At 34.7% G+C, this 13,977-nt stretch overlaps 1 protein-coding gene across 1 annotated transcript in view; it reads right to left on the minus strand.

Annotated features, from left to right (window-relative positions):
* Positions 1-13,736, minus strand: part of LOC113513874 (atrial natriuretic peptide-converting enzyme) — a 166,826-nt gene extending 153,090 nt beyond the window's left edge. The window contains exon 1 of the mRNA XM_052894243.1: positions 13,571-13,736. The gene's annotated coding sequence lies outside the window, so the exon portion shown is untranslated. The remainder of the gene's footprint in view (positions 1-13,570) is intronic.
* Between the last annotated feature and the right edge of the window lie 241 nt (positions 13,737-13,977).

Consider the following 13,977-nt stretch of genomic DNA (forward strand, 5'->3'; position numbering starts at 1 on the left):
TCTGTTATGTCTGTGATATACTGTTCATGTGTAGAGGCGACGGTTACCACTATCCATCAGGCGGGCCATCAGGTTGATTGCCTTTTTAAGTTGCATAAAAAATGCCTGTTCTTAGGTGTATCATACCATCTCCATCCACGAATACATAGTTTCAACGCTATTCTCTATTCATGTATCAATAACTTAATTAAATTGACAAAATTTCCTTTTAATATGTTATGATATCTATGTAGGTAAAAATATTCTAGTAAAAAATGTACTAGCTATTCCCTCGGATCCGTTTATATGACCGTAATATATTGATTGACCCAAATAACTCTTGCTCCATCCCAAATACTACGTGTGTGCCAAATTTAATGAGGATTTGTTGAGTCGTTTCAATTTAGCCAAGAGGTAATAAACAAACGAAGTACTTTTTACTTATATTATTGAAATACGGGTTTTTGCAGGCAGAAAAATCTGTGACACTACGACCTTTTCATGATCTTTTGTGCCCCTTTTTTTTTTATTTTACTGCTAATTCCTACCAATGATATGAACTTTAAGATCTTTTTTGTAGTGATATTTTTTATCTCCTCACGATATAGAGTGGGTTTTCCAAAGGAGATACGTCGTTTACGTATGGGTGGGCTACAGCCACATATCCACTGTACCCTGTAATTTCATTGCCATATCCCAGACTTCAAACCGAAACACAGCCATGCAAACAAAATTTCTTCACAGCAGAAACACGAATGGGACAGAGGTACCTAAGCAAACGACTTTTACACAGTCTTTGTTTTAGTTTGTTTGGACAAAGACATTTTAAAAGAAAAGAATGAAGATCAATGAGCCATCATCTTGTTTGCCATTGTAGGTTGTATAATAAAAAAAATAAAAGCAAAACCTGAACAAAATGCTCGGAACCACAAATCCAATAACCGTGGATTTGAATATTTTGTTTGAAATCGTAGCGGGCACGGCTGTAAATCAATTTAATAGCCGATCTCCTGAACAATAAAATTCAGGTACAGAGTAAAAAGTTGAAAAAGTTGATAAATGGATTTGTTGATATATATAAATAAATAAATATATATATATATATATATATATATATATATATATATATATATATATATATATATATATATATATATATATATATATATATATATATTGGCAAACAATTATCATTTCAAATAATAGATAACGAAAGACAATAATTGTACTGAAATACCTTTTTATTACCTAACAGATATTTCACAGATAAAAATATACTATACTAGCTTCGTTCACGTAACCGGATAATGTTTACTGACCGGAATGAAAAGCAACATATATCCTTCTTTATCCCATATAGTATGTGTATGCCAAGTGGATGAAGAGTATACTGTTTCGCTCATAATAACCCCCATGCGTTGCCATTCCTGAGGACTCAGGTGTTATTCCTCTGTACCCCGTAAATTCACTGCCATATCCCACCCTACAAACCGAAACACAGCCATGCAAACACAACTGCTTCACAGTTGAAACACGAATGGGACAGAGGTATCCAAACAAACGACTTTTGTACAAAGTCTCCCTCTGGTATCTAATATCTAAAAAGATATACTTACAGACTGTCCCATAGACTTTAAAATAGTTCAATAGTTTAGTTTATAAATCGAAATAACCAGTTCATCACAATTAAAATCCCACCCTACAAACCGAAACACAGCCGTGCAAACACAACTGCGTCACGGTAGAAACACGAATGGGACAGAGGTATGGACAGACTCTATACTCCCTACCATTCCAGGCTCGCTACTAAAGTGTAAACATTATTTATTCAGTTACTAAAGGGAAAACTCCCGTCTGACTCACTTCATATTCACATAAAATCCAATACACATTTCCAACTCCGAACAACCGGGAAGAACTCTGTCCTCGCGTTGGAAGTTCGCAAGTCCTGCAAAGTTAAAGGGAAAAATGTAATTCGACGACAAATTCGTAAAATTATTCCATTCTAACCTAGTCAGCTCGTGTCTGCGAACGAGGGTGGTAAATTTAGTTAAACATCAGCAAAGAAAAGCTTTGACAAAATTCATTTTATTATTTTTTTATGAGATAAAGGAACATAAAGTTGTTAACAAATCAGTTTACATTGCGTACCCTACTAAAGAATATTTCTAAGCCCATGTTTAAAACTCTTTATTATTTCAACTTATGTAAGAATATATATTTTTTTATACCACTGAGGTGGCAAACAAGCATACAGCCCACCTGATGATAAGCGGTTACCGTAGCCTATAAACGCCTGCAATACCAGAGGTATTTCGCGCGCGTTGCCGACCCTGAAGAAACCTCTTTACCCCCCTTTTGAAGAACCCCATGCTGTAGTCTCTTGGGCAGGGAGCTCATTCCATAACCTGAAAGTTCGTGGGAGAAAACATCTCTGATACCGCGTTGTACGCGACCATTTAGGCTTAATAATCAATTCTTTTGTATTTTTATATATTATTACGTGATATTTAGGTGGTTTAGAGAGATTTTGTACAAAAGTCGTTTTACTTGGCTACTTGTCCTATTCGTGTTTTTACCGTATCGTGATCGCATGGATGTTTGGAGGGTGGGATATTGCCCGTAGTAGCTGTGCTTGGCAGGCGATTTGACAATCACAGTTAAGCCTTAGTAACGTTTTTAAGAAAGACGTTACTGCCCATCCCTCGACCATTAAAATGCCGCGATCATTCGGCAAGATATATATATATATATATATATATATATATATATATATATATATATATATATATATATATAATAATGAATAGGGATAATATTTATATTATTATATGTATCACATCTCCCATATTTAGAACTAACAAAATTTTTCATCGTGCCTCCTACCAAATTGTTTACAATTACTCCTCTCCATCCAAAGGTTGCCTGGAAGAGATCGCTCTTAGCGATAAGTTCGCCCATTGTTTTCTCATTGTGATTATTTCTTGTAATTATTTATATTTAAAATAAGATTACTATTGTAATCTTTTGGAGGAAACAATAAAGAGTATCTATCTATCTATCTATTCTAAGTTGAAGAAAGAACATAAGACTCTAGTTGCCACATCATAAATCAAACAAGAGTGAAGAAAATAAACATGTTATTTTATGTAAATATCTAAGCCCATTTTAAGTCAATAGCTTAATCGGTGGTCCGGAGTAATCCGGGATGATTTCAAAGCAATTACATTAAGAAAAACGGAGCGCGCTGTGGTCGAAGTTGGCAAATTACGATTTCTGCTCCAAGTCACTTTTATTGCTTTTTCTATCGAAAGGAAAAAAAAAAGTTAAGTAACGAATTAACTTTTAGTTCGCTACCTACTATTAATTTCAACAATGACTTGTCGCAAACTTTGTGGCAATTTTCTACTCATAAAATTCTTCTAGATGTCTGTTAGAATAGAAAACGTTTTTTTATACAACTTAGAATGCCAAACAAGCTGACGACCCACCTGATGGAAAGTGGTAACCGTCGCTTATAGACATGAGCAGTAGCATGGACATAACAGAGTAACTGTTTCGCCCATGATACCCCCCATGCGTTGCCATTCCTGAGGACTCAGGTGTTATTCCTCTGTACCCTGTAAATTCACGCCATATCCCACCCTTCAAACCGAAACACAGCCATGCAAACACAACTGCTTTACGGTTGAAACACGAATGGGACAGCAGTACCCAAGCAATCGACTTTTATTCAAAGTCTCCCTCTGCTAAAGTAATAGTTGGTTAATGGTTAATTCCTAATGAATTCATCATGATGGGCTAACTGGCCTGTTTTCATTCTCATCTATCACCCTTCACTGGTGCTCCGCCAGCGTATCCCGTTAGCGCAGGCGGGGTTACTATACCATTTTCACCCATCAAAAAAATCACTTTCACATATATAATATTAGGATTTACGCAACCGAACCGAACGTATCACTAATCAAGGGCCTTAGATTACATAGATAGAGCATCGAGCCTCAAAAACGGGTCAACTTTTTGTCAGCTAATTGTCAAATTAGCTGACTCGTTTTTTTATCAGTGTTCTATATACTTACACTTAAAATGTATTTTGACGTATTATTTAATAAATAAAATGAGTGTTTACGCATTAAAAAGATGCAGTAATTATAAAACAAAATAAATATTGAACTTATAAAGGAATCACTCATAACTATTTATCGCGAAAAATTGTATGAAAAAGTCGAGCCGTTTTTCTCGAAGCATTTCTATGGTGACACTCTATCTATATAATCTAAGGCAAGAGCATTAGACGTCTAAGTACGTAACCGGATATTTATTGGCAAACTTGGGCCGAACATTATATTAGACTCCAGATGGCGTCTGAACTTGACCCAGTTGTGGGGTCGGGGACAAGAGTGCCCCTGTCTGGCGCGTCCCGCTCACTCGCAACCTGTTAGACAAGGACGGGAGGCTCGAGAGCTGTTCAAATTAAATTACGAAGGTTGATTGCAGTTGCAGATCTTTTCTACGATTACAGTCGTATGATCTTTTTAATAAAGTATTTAGTGTATTACTAGTTGAGACCCGCGGTTTTGCTCATGAATAAAGAGTAAATAAAGACAATTATATACAAATCCGATTGAGCCATCCAGTGTAAATATAGTCTTTTTTTCTTAAACTTGGAACGACAAACGAGCTGACGGCTCGCCTGATGGAAAGTGATAATGGATACATATAAAATATGTCGAGTATTACGTTCATCAAATCAGCAACAGCTGACAAATGCCTCTGTCTACCAATGTATATATATATGTATATGTATAGCAACCTATAATACAATATAGCTATGATTTAACACTAGGCGAAGCCTGTCTCGTGGTAGTCAAAGCAAGAAATTTAAGAATGATGGTGCGGTAAATAGAGTTAATATAAAAATTAAATGTTTAATATAAGTTTGTATACGTCAAGGTACATAGTTTGCGCTTTTTAAATTTCCCTGTATCCTCGTTGGACCAAAACATCAATAATCCATAAATATGTTATGTATGTACATGTATTTATATAAATGAATATGTATATGAAATATAATGATAATATATGTAAATGAAAGTAAGTTTGTTGTTTGGTTTATTTATTTCCTTTTAACGCCTAAACTAACCTACACGTATTTATATGAGATAGAGAAGGACTTAGGCTACTTTTTATCTCACTCAATCAACGAAGTCACGAGTGAAAGCCAGAGTTATTCATATTTTATTACATTTATTACCAGAGGGAGATTTTGTACAAAAGTCGTTTGCTTGGGTACCTCTGTACCATTCGTGTTTCAACCGTAAAGCAGTTGTGTTTGCATGGCTGTGTTTCGGTTTGAAGGGTGGAATATAGCGTGAATTTACAGGGTACAGAGGAATAACACCCGAGTTATCAGGAATGGCAAGGCATGGAGGGTATCATGAGCGAAACAGTACACTCTGTTATGTTCACGGTACTGCTCATGTCTATAGGCGACGGTTACCACTTTACATCAGGTGGGCCGTCAGCTTCTTTGCCATTCTAAGTTGTATAAAAAAAAACAGGTATTTTATTTTGTCTTCAAAATACGTTAAGTGATGTTTGAATATATATACAACAGGCGTATCGCCTACGCGGGCACGTAACTCGTATCACGTCGTAGGTATTAAATGAAATTACAAATATTTATCCATATACATAGAATACGTGTATAATTCGCAATATTTAAAAACTACCAGTCACGTAAAACGTGTATTACCTACATCAAAATATTATTAAAAAAATATTATAAAAAAAAAACAACCATAAAAAACAAACATTATTACATTTAAATAAATCTATGCAAACAATTTTTATTAGTTGAACAAAATTAATAATATTTTACATACATACATACACATCTGTCACGCCTGTCTCCTATTAGTGTAGGCAGAAGCAATGGAACGCCAAATGCTTCGATTCAAACAAACCTCTATCGCTTCTTCCACATTCATCAATCTTTTCATACACGCTCGCCGGTTACGGGTACTTTCAATTTGGCCCATCTTTAGTAAATACATCGCCTATTTGGTCAACATACGTGAATGTGAATGAATCCATTCATTCTTGCTCAATATAGAGACGTCGGTAGGGGCCGCCCTAGACGGACGTATGTTGACCAAATAGACGACGTGCTGAAGAAGGGTATATACACATAAAAACAAAAAATCAAAAAATTACAAAGGAATGGAAAAGAGTATCTACAGTGAAAGAAAATGTGATTAGACTTGTCCTTTAAACGGAGGATTTTAACTTGAATCGATCTTACTATGTTTATCGTTTCCGATGTAGTTCTTTTTAGTTTTCACCTTCATCTTCACAGGACAGACTTCCAGATGAAGTGGAAACAATTGTCGGAGACGACAAGCATAGTAAGTTCATATGTATATATATATATATATATATATATATATATATATATATATATATATATATATATATATATATATATTGAGTCGTCATTGTTTAGAAATGATCACAGGTTTTATAAATATATAATAATACTAGACTAGTACAGTCAGTATTATTTTCTATTTTCAAGCAAAATATAAAGTTACATCGCCTGTGACCCGGGTCCTAACTATCGAGAAATGTAATTGACAACTATACTCTTGAGACCCTACACCAAATTATTCCATTTCACCCACCAAACTCCATAAAGTAAATTTTGCAGATCAAAGCCATTATTTCCGTACAAAAAAAAATCCAAACCATAAAATTTCCGTTTGAACGACGTTCAATTTCGATTCGCGAAACGTGTAACAATGGGAATAAACATTAATAGTAACAACACAAAAAATGGAATTCCTCAAATCTCGTTCACTTCCTAAACGGTTTTGTAAACACAAACAACAAATAAAATAGATTTGCCGCCAACCGGATAAAAAAAGGCTTACATATGCTCCATCTTTTTCTTTAGTGCGAACATTTTAAGTGGGTACACAATTTAATGTAGTTTTTTTTTTTTTTATAACACAAGAGACAACCGAGCATGCGACGCCTGATACCTGATGGTAAATGACTACCGCTGATCATGATCACTCACAACACCAACGGCATTGCAGGTGTGCTGCCGGCCTTTTAAAAAGAAAATGCTCTTTTCTTAAACGTTACAATGTCGTATCGGTTCGGAAATACAGCTGCTGGAAGTTGATTCCAAAGAGTGGTCTTACGTGGAAGAAAGTTACCAACTTGAATTATAATGTAGATAAACCATTGAGTGTTGTGAACGCGTTAACATTGAGATAAATTCATATTTGTCTGACTCAAATAGTTTTTATACCACTAAGATGGCAAATCAGCCACTGGTAAGCGGTTACCGTAGCCTATAAACGTCTGCAATACCAGAGGCATTACGTGCGTGTTGCTGACCCTGAAGAAACCTCCTTATCCTTGTTTTTGACGAACCCTATCCTGTAATCTCTTGGAAAAACCTAAACAGGGAGCTCTTCTTTTAATTTGAGCGTTCGTGGGAGAAATCATCTCTGAAACTGTACTGTACGTAACCATCTAGGCTCTAAGGTATGGTGTGAACTCCCTGTCAATGACGACCTGTGCAATAGTAGAAAGTGGCCGTAGGTATCATATTGAACAATTCCTCGAAGCACAATTCGTTGTAAAAGCAGTAAAAAAAGAAGAGTAAGGCAAAATTTCTCCTAAGATTTAAGGGATCGATTTTGCTTGTAAGTCAACTATTTGACGCATATTTTTTTTTAAGTCAAAACAAAATGCAACATATGTTCGCTCTTACAGTTAGTACCCATTATCTTCCTCAATATTACGCAAGTGCGTACGACTGAGCTATTGTATATCATCGAATCCGAATCAAATGTATTGGGCAAAACATTTTCCAAAGAGCCGAGCCAAGATTAAAAACTACGGTAATTTCGCCACACTGTGGCAGTTGAGCTTGACAAATCGTGGTATTGTGACAACGTTGCCAAACTAGAAGTTTCGAGCGGCGTGACAAATGGAGTTCAAACGCTCTATCAACTACCGATCATATTTCAACCTTATTCTAAAAGTTATCCGTGTTTTAATCGACTTCCGAAAAGGGTTTGTCAATTGGCCCTGATTTTTTACTAGTCCAAAGCCACGACGAGTTCGTCCATATGCCAATTGATCGCATGTCATTCTCCGTCCCAAATAGTGTCTGTATCTATACAAAATTTTATTAATATTCATTGAGCCGTTTAAAAAGCCAAGAGCTACTATACAAACATACTTACTTTCACCTACAATGATTAGTGAGGATGTAACTATGCTAAGGACGCGATTACATCACCAATTCAAAACCGATTTTCACAATTCCTTTTGCAATCAATACAGTTTAATCCCATGTTGATTTTGCGTCTAATTTCAGATATTAGAAACTGATTAAAAATTAATTTTATTTTTCTAGTTGCGTTTCGCAATATAATTACACCACTTCACCTTCAAATGGTTGCGGATTCAATCTGTTAATAATACAAATATCTGTATTTATGTGTCTGTCTTAATATATATATATATATATATATATATATATATATATATATATATATATATATATATATATATATTTTTTTTTTTTTTTTGTTGATTGAACGAAATGAAATTCAAAAATAAATCTTTACAAAGTTTGAATGAATTTATAATAGCAAGATTATACGGAATGGACGTTGGATAATCGTGCAATGATTGATTAACTGGGCGCTATTACGATAAAGTTACGAGGACCCCACTCAAGGTTCATCTTTGTTCTTTTACAAATAAATTCGCCTTGTCAATCACAGCACGCTCTTCTCATTGTCATTTTAAACAACTTCAAAAGGGACAGAACTTCTCTCAATTCGGCCAATTACTTTTTTTTTCTTTTGTTTACCTTATGCGATACCTTGTTTTATTATATTTAAAATGCCAAACAAACTGACGACCCATCGTATGGAAAGTAGCAACCGTTGTTTATATCCATGATTAGTCACCATGGATATCACAGAGTGTACTATTTATTCGAACCTCTCTTCCCCATTGGATGTCGATTCTTACAAGCTATGTGAATACAAACAGACAATAATATAAACACACAAATATCCTCATAAACTTACGAATTTATGTAATAGCATTAAGGTACTATTAAAAAGAAATCACGACATCATCTGGTCATGGCCGGGTTGAATTAAAACCCGTAAATAAATCACCAAAGTATGTAAATGGCGAAGTAACCGCCATTTGTGCGCCGGCCGTGTAAATATTAAATTCGCGCGCGAAAACGGCGCCACGCCGCGCCGCGCCAGCCTGTAACTGGCGCGTGCTGTGTGAGCAATAAAAGCTGGTCATTATTGGCCGACTTCAAAAAAGAAATGATGTACTTATATTTACGATAATGTCTTAACACCGCCGTTGCCAGATTAGGGTTCCTTTTTTTTTTTTGAAAACGACCTTTTCTGAGTATTCTGAAATGTGTCCCCCTATATAAAAGGTATATATTTTTTCTTGAGGATAAAGCAATTAGTGTGATAGTGCAGTACTTGTTACTATTTATTCATTTATGGCAACTCGTAACCACGAGCGGTGTAACCTGGTCGAAACGTCGAGGTAACCCTAGATAAATTATCATATTTTCCCGTCTATGGAGTATTTCCTCCATGTTCCCGTCATAAATTATGTTGGCGTTTGTAATTTATTAAAACGTTCTCCTTAAGCTATTCTTATTATAGGAACACATGGGCTACAACGCTTGTACTAGAGTATTTTTCTGCCTTGCTGTTCATGACTATACAATTATTTATTTATTTATTTAAACTTTAATGCACAGTAAAATTCTATGTACATTTGGCGAACTTAACACCGGACGGTGTTCTCTACCAGCCAACTAATCTATCCACATATTTAGTGCATTTTGATTTTTTTTTATTCAACTTAGAATGGCAAACAAGCTGACGGCCCACCTGATGGAAAGTAGAAACCGTCGCCTATAGACATGAGCAGTACTATGGACATAACAGAGTATACTGTTTCGCCCATGATACCCCCCATGCGTTGCCTGCCATTCCTTAGGACTCAGGTGTTATTCCTCCGTACCCAGTAAATTCATGCCATATCCCACCCTTCGAACCGAAACACAGCCATGCAAACACAACTGCTTCACGGTTGAAACACGAATGGGACAGAAGTACCCAAGCAATCGACTTTTGTACAAAGTCTCTCTCTGATACGATTCGATGTTTAATAGATATTACGTTACATATAAGTATTGTATTTGTAAGTAATTTGCAAATATATAATTGTAGCTAACTTTCGTAACTTCTAGATTATATTATATACTAGCTTTAACGAAATAGCAGAAATATTGCTGGTGGAAGTTGATTCCAAAGAGTGGCTATGCGTGGAAGAAAGTGCCTTGGAAAGTAAATCTAAGAAATAAACGCTCATATTAATAAGTTATTTCTCTAAAAAATAAAAAAAAAATTAAAATTTAGGAAACAAAAATTAAGCAGTATTTTTGTTTTCTAAATTGTGTAATCTTTCCTTATTATTTTTCTTTATTACATTAAAAAAAAAAACACCGTTTGTATTAACCAATGCAAATTATTAGTATTCCTAGCGTTACTTTACAATATATAGCATTCGCCGTGTGGTCCCGGCATAGAATAGGCCATCTATACCTTTGTCGTAAGAGGCGACTAAGGAAATTTAACGATGGAAGCGGCGAATTGATTCTGGCGGAGCACCAGTGAGAGATGATAGGTGAGGATGAAGCAGGTCAGTGAGCCCATTGTAAAAAAATCAACAAGAATTGTTCCCGGTGGTTTCCAGGGGGAACCACGTGGAGGTCGACCTAATAGGGTATATTGCTAGCAATAGAGCTGTCAAACTCTATCGCTAACAATTCCTTTCCCCCCTTTATTTTCAATTCGATAATAATTTTTCGAACAATTTTGTTTGACGATACAACTCTATACAATGAAGTACTCTTTCTCATTGCGATAAATCTTAGCGGGTAGCGGGGGGAAAAGGTAAAGCCACGCCCAAATTAGTGCAAGGTCAAGTACAATTGAAACGATTAAGAAATAAAATTTACTGAGGTATTAATAAAAGTAATAAAATTAAAAAAAAAATACAAATTTACCTGTTTGCATGTTTATTCTAGCATTAACTAAAAATTACTGTATCACATTGAATGCAATATTCACAGTTGTATTTCTGAAAGTCGATCTTAAAATCTAATGTATGTTTTATATTGACATCTGCGGGTCTACATGAAATTTCGGACTCAATTTCGTGTTTTTGTTTATACCAAAATCGGACCAATAAATGGGGTTTAACATTTCGTTCGTCATACATCCTATCATAAAAGTTCAAAGGAACAACATTTTAACATTTTTTTTAATGTTTCCAAATGGCATGTATTATGTAATTTTAACATCAAATTTCTGTTTCGTTTGGTTCCGAAAATTCGGAAAACATTTCATGGTCCCTCTGATTCGTCTATTTAATTGGTTTTTTTACTTCGAAAATTCATACGTACAAAGTCGCGGGTAAAAGCAAGTTAAAGTAATGAAATAAGACCTACGTAAAATAGAAACTTTAAACACTCGGTCCTCTCTACCTACCTCGTAACGAGTCTAGTATTAAGATATATACTTAATAAAAGAGTGATAATAATATAATTACTCCTCTCCATCCAAAGGTTGCCTGGAAGAGATCGCTCTTAGCGATAAGGTCGCCCATTGTTTTCTCATTGTGATTATTTCTTGTAATTGTTTATATTTATAACAAGATAGATAGATAGATACTCTTTATTGTTTCCTCCAAAAGATTACAATAGTAAACTTATTATAAATATAAATAATTACAAGAAATAATCACAGTGAGAAAACAATGGGCGACCTTATCGCTAAGAGCGATCTCTTCCAGGCAACCTTTGGATGGAGAGGAGTAATTATAAACAATTTGGTGGGAGGCACGATGAAAAATTCTGTTAGTTCTAAATATGGGAGATATGATACATATAATAATATAAATATTAATTAAATAAGTTTACTATTGTAACCTTTTGGAGGAAACAATAAAGAATATCTATCTATCTATAATTTAATCAATTATATTATCACTTTTAAGCGACCCGAAATATGTTTACTAACCGAGATAAAAAGTAGCTCTATCTCTTTTTCTACATAGTACGTATAATAATACCATAAATTTCATAATAATTGCTTAAGCTATTAAACCGCTATAAGGTAACAGAGGTTTCTTCAGGATCGGCAACGCGCGCGAAATACCTCTAGTGAGGGAAGGGATTATTAGTAATGGGAAGTTTAGTCCCCATCGCTATCAATATACCCTATCAGGTCGACATCCACGCGGTTCCCCCTGGAAACTATCGTGACTAATTTATCGATAAATTCGTCACGATGGACTAACTGACCTGCCTTTTCATCCTCACCTATCACTTCTCAGTGGTGCCCTGCCGGTGTATACCGATGGCGCAGGCGGAGTTACCATGACATTTTCACCCATTTAAAAAAAAATACCCTGTGGTATTGCAGGCGTTCATAGACTACGGTAACCGCTTACCATTAGGTGGGTAGTATACTTGTTTGCCACCACAGTGGTATAAAAAAACTAGCAAATATTTTTAAAAAATTTTACATTTATAATATTAAGAAAATAATATTTATGATTGTTAATTTGTAAACTTAAGCGTTAACTTTAAACTTTAAAATGTGTACTGAACACGTGTTAGGACATATATCATTTTAAACAACTCTCTAAACGCTCCCCACTTGTGTCGGTTTAAATTAATTTCAATGATTTATAATGTACCATTAATTCCATCTATTAATCTTGAATAATTCAGTTAGAATACAATTTATTTATTTATTATTAATAAAAAAAGATATTAATTTTGTGTTCTCCCTAATTTTTGTATATTATTTTTACATTTTAGTTCAAAAAATTTCTTTTTCATTTTTTCATTTTATTCATATCGTTAAATATTGTTATTGTAAATACTATGATTATATTAAAATAAATAAATAATGTCAAAATAAATGAATTAAATAGTTTTAAAAAATAAGTGATAATATTACTTAAACACGAAAAAAAATATTAATAATATAAATTAATAAAAGAAAATTATCAAACTGAAATATATTTAAAATTTTTACAAGTAATCTTTAACCTACTTATAAAATAAAAACAATCTAATAAATAAATGAAAGAATTAAAAAAGACTTTAATTAATAAACTTATTTATTAAATAAATAAATAAATAATATTTTTACATTTAATAATATATATTTTACTTAGTACACAAAATTACAATAAAGATCTATAAATAATATACAAAAAAAAAAATTAGTAAGTATATTAATCGTCAATTAAAAAAAAACACATTTAAATATAAAAATTAATTTATTAACAGAAACATTTCAAACAAAACGTGAATTTTACAAAGAAATATATTTTAATAAACATTCAAAACAAGATAAAAATAGATTGCAAGAAAAGAAAACAGCAAAATCGTGAACATGCACGGTAAGCGGATATATAGTTAAGGTGCAATACTCACCCGTCGGTACGCCGTCAGGTTAACTTATAAAATTCTAAAAAAATTTAATTTAGAAAAAATGCGAACGCGCGGCGCGGCGCGGCGCTGTTGCGGCAAGGCGCGGTGCGCGGCGGGCGCGCGGCCCGCCAGCGGGCGAGGGTTTGGCGGTGCGGCGCGGCGGCGCGGCGCGACACGTCCGCAGCGGCGCGCGTAGGCGTCTGTCTGGGCAGGGCCACGGGCCGACCCCCGCGCCGCGCCGCTGCCTTCAAAAACGCTAAGTGTACGCCCGCGGTCTCGCTGCGTAGCGGCTAATTTCACGTCAGCTTTCAGCTTACGTGTTGACGTTACGCTATTGTGAACATTTTGTTATTATCTACATGAAACGACGGGGATAACACTATCTGTTTGAATGTATTCAACTAGCTGTT

Source organism: Galleria mellonella, unplaced genomic scaffold, assembly GCF_026898425.1.
Source record: "Galleria mellonella isolate WM207_F2 unplaced genomic scaffold, CSIRO_AGI_GalMel_v1 utg200, whole genome shotgun sequence".
Taxonomy (NCBI): Eukaryota; Metazoa; Arthropoda; class Insecta; order Lepidoptera; family Pyralidae; genus Galleria; species Galleria mellonella.